General features: G+C 33.9%; 1 long non-coding RNA gene across 1 annotated transcript in view; it reads right to left on the bottom strand.

The window, feature by feature from the left end:
* Positions 1–316: 316 nt before the first annotated feature.
* LOC140617280 (uncharacterized) overlaps positions 317–11274 on the bottom strand; it is a 33845-nt gene continuing 22887 nt past the window's right edge. The window contains exon 3 of the long non-coding RNA XR_012017522.1: positions 317–1554. This is a non-coding gene — a long non-coding RNA (uncharacterized lncRNA). The remainder of the gene's footprint in view (positions 1555–11274) is intronic.

The raw sequence follows: 11274 nt of genomic DNA, 5'->3' as shown, positions 1-11274 counted from the left end.
ATAATTAATAGTAAAAATAGTGGGCATTTGGCAGTCATTATGTCAAGCTTGCTGTTAATAACATCATTTATTAGATGAGGAACTTGAGATTTGCAGGAGTGACATGACTTGTCCAAGACTACACAGCTAGACTCAGAGCTAGAGTACAAACTTGGTTCTCTGCCTTCCCTAGGACCTGAACTATCATCATTGTCTTATGCTACTTCCCTAATTCTATCAACTACACAGTAGTAAACTCAGGTAATTGTTTCTGCCTATTCCCTGATAAATTACATTGTACATTGTATTGTATTTTAGTAAATCATAACTCAGTAAATCATTTGCAAGAAGAAAACATTTATTTTATTTCAAGAGGAAAAAATACCAGTTAGTCATAGCTCTTATTATAGTCAGGCTTGATGAGAAAATTGAAACGAAAGCACTTGAATTTTCTTAATATGTGAATTTAAGCTTTTGTACCCAGAGGTATTTTAGAATAAATTTTAAGAAGTCAGAGATAGTGGGGTGTCTGGGTAGCTCAGCCGAGTAAGCATCTAACTCTTGGTTTCGACTCAGGTCATGATCTTGGAGTCCTGAGATCAAGCCCCTTGGGCACTGTGCTCAGAGCAGAGTCTCCTTAAGACCCTCTCTCTCCCTCTCCTTCTGCCCCTACCTCCACTCATATTTATTTTCTCTTTCTCTCTCTGAATAAATAAAATCTTAAAAAATAAAGAAGTCAGAGATAGTGGGTTATAATTTACAGAACATAAATTTAAGAGGACTATCAGCAAATCCATCATCATCTTTTCATGGTCACGAGCACAAGATAAGTGTTAAATTGAACAGGAAGAAATCTTTACCCCAACAGAAATGAAGATTTCTATTCTTTGTCTTTTTAAAGCAATTTTCTTCAACAGAGCCCCAAACCTGTTATCCAAATTTAATAGATAGGAATGGCTAGCTCAGGGCTTTGTACTTCTCAAAGCACCTGTGACAACAGGTGTACAGGATTCTTCATTAACCATTGCTTTAAAAAGCATGAAATCCTTGTTATTTCTAAGTGTGTTCTGTGGGCCAGCTGCTGGTATCACCTGGGAGCTTGTTAGAGATGCAAATCTCAGTCCCCGCCCACACATTTGGAAGCAGAATCTGTATCTTTTTTTAAACTCTGGCAATTGGCATGCATCTTAAAATTTGAGATTTCAGCCTCTGATTTTAATTTGCTCTCTAGCTAGGGGTACATTTAAATTTATTAGAGGAGGTATGATATCATTTTTAAAAATTATTTAAAAATTTGTACTTCATTTTAGGAAATAGAAAATGTGAAGAGAAGGCCAAGAGAATTCTTATAAAACTAGCAAACAATTGCCACGGGAAGAACACTCAAGCAGTATCAAAAAGCACTGAAATACTTCTTTCTCTTCTATCAAATTTAGAATCATCTGAATTATTTGTGTTGATGCTGCAGGAAGAATTGCATTTCGGTGGTCACGTTTCATTCCATTCAGATGTGACTCAGGATCACTCCATTTGGCAAGTGATTCACTGGGAAGGAAATCAGCTCTCTCTCATCCCCTAAAAGAAAAAAAAATACATTTATTTCTTCTAGAAATTGTTGCAGAGTATAGAAACCTGACCTCCATAGCAGAGTTCACTGAGTGCTCATAGCACAGTTTTCAAAAGTGGAAAGATATAGAAAATAAAAATAAATTAGTAGTATGAGGCTATAATTGTCCTTCGATGCTCAGTTAGTCCATCTGAACTCACAGTCAGGGAATTGCATATTGGTAGGGGATGGTCTCCTCTTTTGAAGCTAAAAGGGACAAGTTTTTTCTGTGCTCCCTTGCCTCTAAAGGCACAGAAGTTAACACATTCTGCCATTCAAATGTACCCTCTTCAGAATTATTCTCAGGAGTTGGGGACACAAAGAGGCAGAAAGTGTGTTGACTTGAGCTCCTGGAACAAAGGTGATAGCAGTGAAAACCAGTGTCTATGCTCAGTAGTGGTGGCAGTGGTTTCTTTATAAAATGGTGCTATACAGCAGTTCGAGTCTTTCATTATACCCAGAATAATTAGCCTCAAGTCTTTTTGCCAGCTTCTCTCAAATTTCTGTCCTTTCAACTGGCCTAAGAAAGCTTCTACAGACAGATGCTGTGGTTGTATTTGAACTAAACATGTTAAATAGTGTACACCCTCATTTTACCCTGTCATATCTGCTTGGACCAACTGTAGTTTCTTGGCTTTGGGGCAGTTTCCCTGCTGTGGAGAGCGTCATCTCATCCCTTCTGCCTAAAAGTGTGAATTTTCCTGAGGTGAGATGCTTATGCCTCAGAACCTGTCTTCCATTTCCAGCTGTTGAGCCTGATATGACTAATGGTGTATTAACACTTGATAAAATTCTAAGCTTGTATAATAGGTCTTTTGCTACAGCGAGAGGGGAAAAAAAGAGGAGGGGAAGGGTCTCATGATGGTGTTCAGAATTGCAAAAAAACATTCCTCTCTTTAAGATAATGTTGAATGTGCTTTTTTCTAATTGACGCCAGTGCCTATCACTTCACTTTAAAAATGATAGTGTTATTTATAGTTGAGAGCTTTAAATGCTCTTTTATAGATTTGAAAGCCTCTCCCATTTTATTTCATCACGTACCTCATTAATGATTTTATCTGAAAGGATCAATTCTATAGTAAAAAAGATACAGATCAGGTCTTTGGCTTTGAAAATTACAGAGAATCAGGAAATAGCATATTGATATGAAGTCATGGTATCATCAACATTACATGCTATCTTTGCTCAAAATATTTCCTTGTCAAATGTCACACCAAATACAGTGAAGCATTAAATAGCTCAATATAAAACAACAATATTTGGAAAGCTTGTTTAATATTAAAGATTGCTGTTAAATACTACAAACCCTTATGCCAGAATTTCTCATTGAATTGTAAGCTCTGCAAAAGCAAGAATTTTGGTCTGTTTTGTTCATAGCTATATACAAAACAAAATATTAATGACAGGCACTCAAAAATATTTGTTGAATGAGTTTGCTGCTGTCAAAAATATTGATCACTGAGACTGATGCATGACTTTCTAAATCAGAATCTCCGTGGGTAGGGCTGGATAATCTGCAGTTTTTCACAGTCCTTGAAACAGACTCTGTCAAAACGTGAAAATGGCTCTGCTGAAATTCATTCAATACTTGTTATCTAAAGAAAACAATTCACTGAACATTAAAGTAACTAGGCTTTTCACATTTGTAAGGTTATAGCTACACCACCATTACTATACCATTCTATTGCAAAAGGAGTATTTTGACACAAATTAAATTAATTGGGGGGAATGTTTCCAGTTGGTGAAAGCTCTGTGTCATTGCTCTAGGTTTGAGGAAAGCAAATCATGATAGCAGAGGAGTGGCTTAGTTTCCTCTCCAACGTTAAGCATTCTTTATTTCTCCATTTATTCTCATCAACACAGATGAGTTTAGTGCTCACTGTGTGCCTGGCACAGACTGTGTGTAAATGAAAACAGATTCTAGTATTAACAGCAGGAGTTACAGGTAGAAATGAGAAGATAAACAAGAAATACTGCGATGTGTAACCAAACAAACTTAAGCTGAAAATGTGAACTCCTTTGAAAATTTCTCACAAATTTGACAGTGAGGTGGGAAATTATTAACAAAGAATCTGAGAAGTGGAGAGAAAGAAGAAAGTGAAATTGAATTTTGAATATATTTTGTGATAGAGGAAATCTAATACCTGAAGAATAAAAGAGGGCACAAGGACAGCATTTCGTAAAAGCAAGTAAGCAGAAGGGGAAAATCAGAGTGCAAATTTTGTCCTGTTCCCAATGCTACCGTATAAATGCCTGGGGGCACTCACCTGGCCCCCCTGAGCTTCCCACAATCTCCCTTTTCCAAACTATAACATTTTATGCCTGGACCACCCCTTGTGGTTCTTATTATGATTCCATGGCCCTTCAGCAACAATCAGAAAACTGAAAATATAAATGTTTATAATTACCAGACCTGGAAATCACACAGTACACCTGGGACCACAGAACACGGTGGAGGGGGGAGGGGAGCATGCATGCGCTGGAGGTTCTGCTTTTAGTCTAGGACTTCTTGAGCTCACTCTTTACAGGTGAATTTATAACATTTAAGCAGGAATTTAAAGCACAGGGAAGAGGGACACCTGGGTGGCTCCACAGTTGAGCATCTGCCTTTGGCTCAGGGTGTGATCCCGGAGTCCCACATTGGGCTTCCTGAATGGAGCCTGCTTCTCCCTCTGCATATGTCTGCCTGTTTTTCTGTGTCTTTCATGAATAAATAAAATCTTTTTTAAAAAAGTGCAGGGAAGAGAAAAGGCGAGTGGTCCAAATGGTCAGTTGTTGAAATCAACCAAGGTCTCTAAAACAAAGGAAACTTAGTGGGGTGTATGGCCTACTCTATCCAGTCCTGTGGCTGGCAATGTATTCATGGGAAATGGACCTCTTCACAGTGGATGCCTCTTTGAAATGGATGCCTTACAACCAAAGCTTACTGTCCAGGTGTACACTGCATCATAATAAAGTTCTTTATTTTGAATGATTGTTACTTGATCTAAAAGTGAAATGAGGGCCTAGCTTTTCAATTCCTTCATTGTTAATCATTGTCCTAACATAGTTTTTTTTAATTATTTCCCCATTTATTTGATTTTTTTTAAAGATTTTATTTATTTATTCATGAGAGACACACAGAGAGAGACAGAGAGACAGAAAGAGAGGCAGAGACACAGGCAGAGGGAGAAGCAAGCTCCATGCAGGGAGCCCGATGTGGGACTGGATCCCGGGACTCCAGGATCATGCCCTGGGCTGAAGGCAGGTGCTAAACTGCTGGGCCACCCAGGGATCCCCTTCCCCATTTATTTGAAATACCATTGCATATCATATACTATACTAATGTCTCATTGGAAAGTCACTCAGTAGCTGCATTCTGCAGTAAGTTATTCTGTGGATGATATCACCTTCACAAAAGTATTGCTTTAACTTTTTTATTTTTTATTTTTTTGTATTTTATTTTAAGTATTGCTTTAATTTAAAAATCTTATATGTTAAGTCACTTCTCTTTAATTTTCATGATTATATTTATCTTAGTTATTTTCCTATGCTAATTTTTATAGATTAATTTAGAATTATTTTCAAATACCTCTGGGGTGCTGATTGGTGTAACATTAAAACTTACTCACTGAACATAATTTCATTGAATGAACTTATTCATTCATTAATCACTCATTGGTGCTCGTTCAAAACGTATTTTTCTATTATTTGAAGTTTTTTCTTCCAATGATAAGAAGTCTTTACATTTATTTGGGTATTTAAAAATTACATCATTAGAGGGTAATGTTTCATAGACATAGATCACTAGCATGTCATGATATATTTATTATTATATATTTTATGTTTATAATCATCAATCTATTTCAATTATATTTTCCCAAGTTGTTATTATTCTTATATAGAAATACATTGATTTTGGATGTTAATTTTATACTCTGCTACGTAACTTATTCAGCCTTATATTTCTGAGATTCATCCCATATTGCAAGTAACTATAGTCTGTTAATTTTCATTGTTATGTGGAAGCTCATTACAAGATTATAACACTCTGTTTATGAATTCTACAGTCGTTGGGCTTTTGTTCCTACCATGTTTTGGCTTTTTAAACAATGCTGCTATATACATATATAACTTACATATATATGTATATATAACTTACATTATATATGTAAGAGTTTTTTAAGGATATTATACCTATGGATGGAATTCCTGCAATTACAGTGCTTTTCCTTTAAAGTCCATAAAACCAAACTGTCTTATGATTCAATTTGGAATCAACCACCAATTTGTTCAAATTTCCTTTGCTATAAAGCCTTGCCAAGATTTGATAGTATCAGCCTTCTAAATTTCTGTCCATTGTGGGTATGCAGTGATATCTGCAGTGATATCTCATCTTGGTTTGTATGTTCATTTACTTTATTATTAGTGAAGCTGAGCACTGTTTCATATTTTTATTGGCCATTTAGGATATTCTTTTCTAGGAAGTACTGATTCAAAAAATTTAGCTCATTTTTATTAGTTTCTTTAGTATTAGTAGGGATTCTTTTAATATTCTTATATTAAACCTTTGTATATAATACAAATTGTAAATCTTGTATGCCTTACCTTTCTTCTCTTTTATTCATGTCATGTGGAAAAATTTTTAATTTTAACATAATTCAATTTATCAATCATTTGATTTATGGAAGAAAGAGTTAGGTTTTCTATTTTGTTAAGGAAATGTTCCTAACTTCAAATTCTATGTATTATTTTAAATCCTGTATACTTTTGCCCTTCATTTTTTATCTTTGATTTATTTTATTTTATTTTCATATATAGTATAAAGTAGGGATCTAATTTCATTTTGTTTCCTATATAGATATCCAATGATTTTGGCATCATTTCTTGAAAATTCTCTCCTCCCTATCTGCTTTATTAACTCTGACATGTAACAATTGCTCAAATATTCCTGGGTTTGGTTTCTTTCCTGGGTCTCCCTATATGGGTTCCCCTGGTCTTTTTATCTTTGTACCAATGCACACAGTCTTGATTATTAGAGGCTTATGATTAATTTTGATATTTGGTAGAGTAACTCTACATGTTCTTTTTGTTTATTGTATCTTGATTATTCTTGGCCCTTGGCATTTCCATGTAAATTTTGAATTACAATTAGAATATATGCCTGCTTGTATATGTTAATTTATGTAGAATTAACATTTAAAAAATATTGAATCTTTGAAATTATGGTCATAATATATCTCTCCAAGTGAATACTTCCTTTTTAAATAATTCTTAATATTTTATAATTTTTTGAGGTATTTTATACATCTTCACATTATTTGTTACTTTTATAAATGCTGTATTTCTTTAAAGATTTTATTTATTTATTCATGAGAGAGGCAGAGAGACACAGGCAGAGGGAGAAGCAGGCTCCCTGCAGGAAGCCCGATGTGGGACTGGATCCTGAAATCCTGGGATCACGCCCTGAGCCAAAGGCAGATGCTCAACTACTAAGCTACCTAGGCATCCCTAAGTGCTGTATTTCTGAATTTCACTTTCTAAAATTGTCAATGCTATAAAGTAACAGTTTGTTTTATAGATAGTTTTTTTTTAATGTTTTGCTAAGCTTTTTTATTCTATTATGTATAGACACTTCAGGATATTCACATACAATTATCTTAAAATAATGGCAGCTTTATTCCTTTTCTATCCTTATATTACTTACAGTTGTCTAATTTCATTGTATATACAATGTTAAATAGCAGTGGTAATAAAGGGTTTTCTTTCTTCCTTTCTTTCTCTCCTTCTTTCAAGTTCAGCTTTTTCTTGAACATGTTACAAAATAAGTTTTGTCAAAAAGGTCAAAGCTCATGTCATCATCATACTCCTCAGATTCTTCTTTGTATCTAGAGATGTTTACAAAACTCAAGAAAACACCATACTGACTAGATTAACAGTTTATTTTACAAGGATGTAACTCAGGAACAGCCAGATGGAAAAGATGCATAGGGCAAAGATGTGGGAAGGGGTGCAGAGATTTTTTGTTCCTTCCAGGTGGGCCACCCTCCCATTCGGTAACCAACCCAGAAACTCTTTCATTATCTTATTTATAATCTCAAAAGAACATTTTTTAACATTTGTATGGTATTTATGGGAATGTTTTTTTAAAAGAGACTTTCCTTCATTTCTGTTTTTATGCTTTTTAAGTAAATACTTGTATGCTTTTTCTACATTTATTGTTGTCAAATAGTTTTTCTATTAGTTAATGTAGTGAATTATATTATTTGATTTTCTAAATTATATCAACTTTGTCTTTTTTTTTTAAGATTTTATTTATGTATTCATGAGACACACAGAGAGAGGCAGAGACCTAGGAATAGGGATAAGCAGGATCCTCGCAGGAAGCTCAATGTAGGACTGGATCCCTGCACCTGGGATCACACCCTGAGCTGGAGGCAGAGGCTCAACGCTGAGCACCTAGGCATCCCCAGCTTTGTCTCTCTGGATTAAAATCTAATGGCTATATTTACATATATAAACACAAACAAATGGATTCAGTGTGCTAAAATTCTGTTGAGGACTTATCTGTTTATGTTAATGAGGAAAATATATTTTCACTCCCCTATAGTCCTTGCTATATTTTAATATTAAAGTTAAGCTAGATCATAATGGATTGGAGACTGTGTCCTAGTTTTTTTATTCTCTGAAAGAGATGATGTTAAACAATGTTTTGTAGAATTTACTGGAAGCTTTCTGACATTGGAAGGTTTTTTTTTTGAAAGGTGATATTTGTACATATTAATATGAGGAAATATATGAACTACATCGGTAGATTTTTCTAATGGAAACAATCCTTACCTTCTTGAAATTAATGCCGCTTGACCATGAGTGTTTGATCAGGGAAGCAGAACAATTATGAATGACAAAGCATAAAGGAATTATTATAAGGAATAGGAAGGGAGAACTGAAGAACTAGAGGACTGGAAGGAGATAGTTGGAGGATCAGATAAAAGTTACTTATCAGGGATCTTAAAATAGAGAGCTAGTAGAGGAGTCCATAGAATGCTAGACTTCTGTGTCAGGCAATAGGCCAGAATCTCCATATATTGACATGCTGACAGTCTAGAAGTAAATCAGGCAAGAGTTGGGATGAATTGCAATCCATGAGTACAGGCCAAATCTTTCATTCACCATCTTTAACCTTGATTATGAAGTGATATGGTAAAAAAGCTTCATTTGGCCCAGGATGCATAATCTGCCAGATATCTAGTTGGATATAAGGTGCTGCAGGCCCAGTTGCTGCTGATTGGCAGCAAATAAACCAGTGGATGACACATGGGATGCAGTGGCTCCTAGATCCCTACTCTGACTTTCAGAAGGTAATGATTGCTGCTTTACTTCTGCTTCCCAGATTTAATGCAAATTTTTCTTGTGCCACATACCTGGCCCAGAACCATACATGGGAGTGAATTATGGGAAATGCAGTTCTCATTTAATTAATTAATAATATAAAACCACAACTACAATTAACTTGAAAAATACATGTCTCCCTCTGCCTCTCTCTCTCTCATGAGTAAATAAATAAAAAATCTAAAAAAAAAATACATGTAAAAATGTTTCACTTATAAATTTTAATTTATATTTAGCAGTTATATTTGAGTGTGATCTTAGAAGGGCCTTTTTTCCAGGTTTATTATCAATATATGCTATTTTTACAAAGAAAAAGGCTAGTTTATTTCATCATGAGTCTCCAAATTAATTTTGCAAAATCATGCCAAGTTATCTATGCTCCGTGAAGATATGAAATCACTGCTGAAACAAAAGAAGAAAATTGGCAGAGGATGGTGTTTTCTTTTTTGAGGAGTAGTTATTTGGCAGCATTCTCAATTTTTAAAATTATTTCATTGGCGTTTTGATAATCCATTTAGTTCTTAACTTTGTTAATTTATATTTTCCCTAAAAATCAGCCATGCCATCTAGATTCCAGATTAGCCTGGTAATAACAAATTTAAAGTAATCTTTTATATCTTTGCTAATATAATATTCTCTTCTTAATTTAATTATCTTTTTTTCTAGATTAAACTAGAAGTAAACAATCTCTTTTATTGATATTTTTAAGGTACCAGTTCTTAGATTTGTCTAAATCAATTTTTATATTTTTCTAGGTCATGAATTTTCATGTTAATTTGTTCCTTTTGTTTTCTGTATTTTTATTTGAAATTGAGGAAGAAGACTGATGTTCTTTTATTACAGTCTTATAGGTTATGTTAGTTTAGTTGATTTGTTTTTATATAATAATTTTTTTATCTTTCACCAATCTCTACATCTCATAAATTATTAAATGTAATATGCTCATGAATTTATGTCCTTTCTAAATATTGTGAACCTACTAATATTGCCATTCTTCTTTATCCAAAAATGACCCTTGCTAATCCAAATATTATAGTAATGTATTTATAAAATGTATTGACAGTACTATTTCTGATTTTTTAAAAATTCATGGTACAACTAGGTTTAGTTTTTGATGTATTATTTTATATCCTAAATTTTAAAATACTACAATTTTGTATCGAGGTATAATGTATGTGCGAAGTACACAAATTGTCAACATACAGCTTCATACAATTTTTAAAATATGCATACAATGTGTAACCATCCTCCAAATAAGCGTATAGAAAATTTCCAGTATCCCAGGTTTTTCATGCCCTATTCCAGACAATAACTCCCACTTCTGCAAAAAAAGTAGTCCACTCTGAATTCTGTTCCTGCATATTAATTTAATCTATTCTTGAGCTTCCTATAGAAAGAATCACAGCATCTACTTTTTAAAATCTAAATTGTATCTTATGTATTCTTCTGATTTTGGCCTTACTTCCTTTAACACTTACCTTTGTTGTTGCCTTTGGTCATAGTTTGTCCTGATTATATTACTAAATGGTATTTCATTTATACAATATACAATTTATTAATCTACTTTAGGATTAATAGGTATTTGAATTGTTAAGTATTTAGCTATTATGAACAAAGCTGAAAATAGTGTTACTATGCATGTTTTTGTTTTTTTTTTTTGCGGGGGGGGAGCACATGTATTAATATGTTTTAGTTCTATACCTAAGAGAGGCATTTCTATCACAGGCTAGAAGTATGTTTCACCTTAGTAGATACCACCAAATTGTTTCCGAAATGGTTGTACCAATATATGCTCCCAGCTGCAGTATGTCAGGTTTCTGGTTGCTGCATATCATCAACAAAACTTGGTATTGTTCATCCAATATTTTTTGGTGCTTACTATGTGACAGGTATTTTAGTAAATGCACTTTTATTAATGAATTTCCACCCAAAGCAGTATCATAGAGTAGTTATTGTTCTGCACAGAATTTACTTTTTGTTCTTGTTTTGGTGATATTTTATTGAAATACAACTTACGTGGAGTTATATTAAATATGTTTTTTACATATAAAATGTATTTTCTCTATCAAGATAGAGAAAATTTTGTCACCTGGAATTCTTTCTTGTGCTATGGCCCCAACCAGTCAGTACCAAATTAACCCAGCAAGCACAATGATTATTCTGATTTCTATTGCTAAAGATGGATTTGGCCCACTTATAACCTTATATAAATGGAATCATACAGTATATACTCTTGTGCCTGAAGTCTTTCACTAAAACTTATGTCTGTGAGATTCAACAATGTTGCTGAGCTCATTCTCTTATAGTGTGCCTAGTAG

Source organism: Canis lupus, chromosome 25, assembly GCF_048164855.1.
Source record: "Canis lupus baileyi chromosome 25, mCanLup2.hap1, whole genome shotgun sequence".
Taxonomy (NCBI): domain Eukaryota; kingdom Metazoa; phylum Chordata; class Mammalia; order Carnivora; family Canidae; genus Canis; species Canis lupus.
Note: the sequence above shows the minus strand (reverse complement) of the source record. Positions and strands in the feature narration are given on the sequence as shown.